At 52.9% G+C, this 3,248-nt stretch overlaps 1 long non-coding RNA gene across 1 annotated transcript; it reads right to left on the reverse strand.

The window, feature by feature from the left end:
• Positions 1 to 1,334: 1,334 nt before the first annotated feature.
• Positions 1,335 to 2,777, reverse strand: LOC116492003. The gene is made up of 5 exons (XR_004253543.1): positions 2,710 to 2,777; positions 2,566 to 2,631; positions 2,433 to 2,479; positions 2,206 to 2,342; positions 1,335 to 1,495 (listed from the first exon to the last, which is right to left on the reverse strand). It is a non-coding gene; the product is annotated as an uncharacterized LOC116492003 (long non-coding RNA).
• Positions 2,778 to 3,248: the final 471 nt, after the last annotated feature.

A 3,248-nucleotide genomic window follows, 5' to 3' on the forward strand; every position in this document is an offset into this window, starting at 1 on the left:
GTGTACAAGCAGCTCACAACCCGCCCCTTCAGAGACCGGGCCCCCCCCCCCCCCCCCCCCCCCCAAGACATGGGATGCGGAGGTGTACAACCAACTCCCAACTCCCTCCCCCTCAAAGGGAGGCCCCAAAGACCCCCAAATGGAGGCTCCTAGAGTGAACAAACACCTCCCAACTCCCGTAGGCACAGGCCCACCCCCTCCCCAAACACAGGCCACAAAGGTGTATAAACAGCCCAGACCCCCCTCCAAGACCATGGCCCCTATAGTGTACAAGCAGCTCCCAACCACCCACAGATGCAGGCCCTAACCCTTCTCAAAAGGGAGGCACCTAGAATGCATGAGCAGCTCCCAGCCCCCCTAAACATAGGTCCAAAAGTGCACAAGCAGCTCCCAACCCCCCTCAAATACAGACCCCAAAAGTGTACAAGTAGCTCCCCCCCAGAGACAGGACCCAAAGGTGTACAACCAGTTCCCAACACCCCTGAGACACAGGCCCCAACCCCCCCCCCCAGACACAGGGCCCCAAATTCTACAAGCAGCTCCCAACCCCTGCCAGGCAGGCCCCCTACCCTATACAAGCAGCTCCCAACCCTCCCCCCCCCCCCCCCGAGGGAGGCCCCCAAGCCCCCCCAAACACAGGCCCCTACAGTGTACAGGCAGCTCCCAGCAACCCCCAGATGCTGGCCCCAAAGTTGTACAAACAGCTCCCAGCCACCCTGCAGAAACAGATTCCTACATTGTACAAGCAGTTCCCAGCCCCCTAGACACAGACCCTGACCCCCCACAGATGCAGGCCCCAAAGGTGTACAAGCAGCTCCCACCCTTCCCCCAGACGCAGGCCCCAAGCCCTCCCCCCCAAAACACAGGCCCCTACAACCAGCACCCAACCCCCTACCCTCGATGCCAGGCCCAAAGGTGTAGAAGCAGCTCCAAACCTCCTCCCTCAACCCAGGCTCCAACAGTGTACAAGCAGCTCCCATCCAACCCTCCCCTTCCCCCTCCCCCCCACCCCCCCTCCGCCCCCCCGACACAGGCTCCAAAGGAATACAAAGAGCTCCCACCCCTCCCCCAGATGCTGGTCTCAACCCCCCCCCCCCCAGAAGCAGGCCCCAAAGGTGTACAGTCAGCTCCCAACCCCCTCAATGCTGGCCCCAAGGGTCTACAAGCAGCTCCCCCCTTGCCCCCAGATACCAGCCCCCAGACACAGACCCCAAAAGCCTAATCACAGGCCCTGAACTCTAGAGGCAGGCTCCAAAACCCAGGACAAAGCCCCACTGGTTTGAGACAGGGCCCAAATCCCAGACACAGGCCCCAAACGCTAAAAATATGCCAAAAAAAGTATTAGTGCTGGTGCCAAATGTTACAGACAGGCCCAAAAGCCCGAGATGCTCAAGGCTGAGACGTAACTTGGCTTTCTGAATTACTGGAAAGCAGCTTTCATTCTCAGATAATTGTGTGCAGGCTAGATAGGATGGGGCTTCAGGCACCTCTTCACCTGAGGAAACACACTGCCATCAGGCACCGCTGTGCCAGACAAACTTTTTCTGCTAGAACACCCTACTCAGATGCACTGTGGCATTCAAGTGAACTGCTTTCATGCAAATATAACCGATTCAAAGATCGAAGCCGAAATTCCTTTAAGTGGTATATTCTTTATTGCAGCGCTGGATGCACGGGGGATCTCTCCACCTATCATGCATACCTAAAGCGGAAAGCAGTCTTGAATTTATACAATCAATCTATCAATATTCTACAAGCACCTATACATATGCATTACCTATCCCCGCCTTCCCTCGCTTCTCACGCTAATTAGCCTTTTGGCACCTTGCGCCTGCGTAGAGCCTTCCAAGAATTGTGGGCAGGGGTCTTTGGGACGTGGGCTGGGGTCTTTGGGAGGAAGACCCCGAGTCTTCCTCACAGTGTACTTTTTATCTTTGGTCAGGAATCTGCTGAATTGGCATGTTTCTTAATTGCAAGAGCTGGTTGTTGCTAATTCTCCCGTTTGTTGTATCTTTATAATGAATTCCAATGTCCAGTTTCGACAGTTATAGTCCTTACATTCGTTTCTTTGTCCGTCTGCCGCTTCCTTATCATGAGTTCCAGTGTCTTGTTTCGAGATATACAGTCCATGTCTGGGGATTGTCCTTGCCTCCCCAATACCTCCCCAATACCTCCTTAGTCATAACGACTGATGTTACAACCCACCTTGCCTGTGGCACCTGATGAACAGAAGAGTAAGCCACCGCAGCGCTTCAAAACCATCCCTGCACGTGCCGCTCCTTGTCGCTCTCTGGCCTTATCTCATATCCTTAGTCACTTCTGTGGAGAGCCTGCCACGGCACCTGCAAAGCAACACGGACACCTTTCATAGTCACCTTTTGCTACTTGGTCGTTCTGCTCCAACCCAGCTCATGACCAGCCCCTCTTCTTACACAGCTCTTCAGAGTGCAGTTTGCTCCTTTGAGCCTGTGCGAGACACCTGTGAAAGAAAAAGAAACGCATAGGCCGATGCAGCATCCAAAGACACAGCACAACTAGGTAAGTTACTCTCATCTGCTCCCTTACCTCTGCCGCTTACCAGCCCCCGAGGCAGATGCTTCAATCTACCCTCTTCAAACAGCTACAACACCTCTAAAAGACAAAGAGGGGATGCTTAGAGGAACAGTGAGACCTACAGCACAACAACTGCTACATCTGTTCCTCACTCACCTTGCCAGAGGCAGCTCTGCGTGTGACATCCCAGGTTGTACACTGCGTTACCTAACCCTTACCGTAACCCTTACCCTAACCCTTCTCACCCTTACCATTGCCCAAATCCTTACCTTTACCTTTTCCTTACCCTCACTCTTTCCTTTAACCATAAACTTACCCTTACCCTACACCTTACTCCAACCCTTCCCCTTACCTTCCCCTTCCCCTTACACTTAACCTAACCCTTACTATTACCCTTATACTTACTCTTGCCCTAATCCTTTCTTGCACCCTTACACTTATCCTAACCCTTACCCTTACCCTTACACAAACCCTTACACTAACCCTTACCATGACCCGTACCCTTACACTTACTATTACACCTGACCCGTACCCTTAAACTTACCCTAACCCTTATCCATACCATTACCCTTACCCTTAACCTTACCCTTATCCTAACACTTACCCTTACCCTAACCCTTAACCTTTCTGCTACACTTACCCTTTTCCTAAATCTAAACCTTACACTTACCCTTACCCTCACCCTTACCATTACC

The sequence above is a fragment of the Aythya fuligula genome, chromosome 8 (assembly GCF_009819795.1).
Source record: "Aythya fuligula isolate bAytFul2 chromosome 8, bAytFul2.pri, whole genome shotgun sequence".
NCBI lineage: Eukaryota > Metazoa > Chordata > Aves > Anseriformes > Anatidae > Aythya > Aythya fuligula.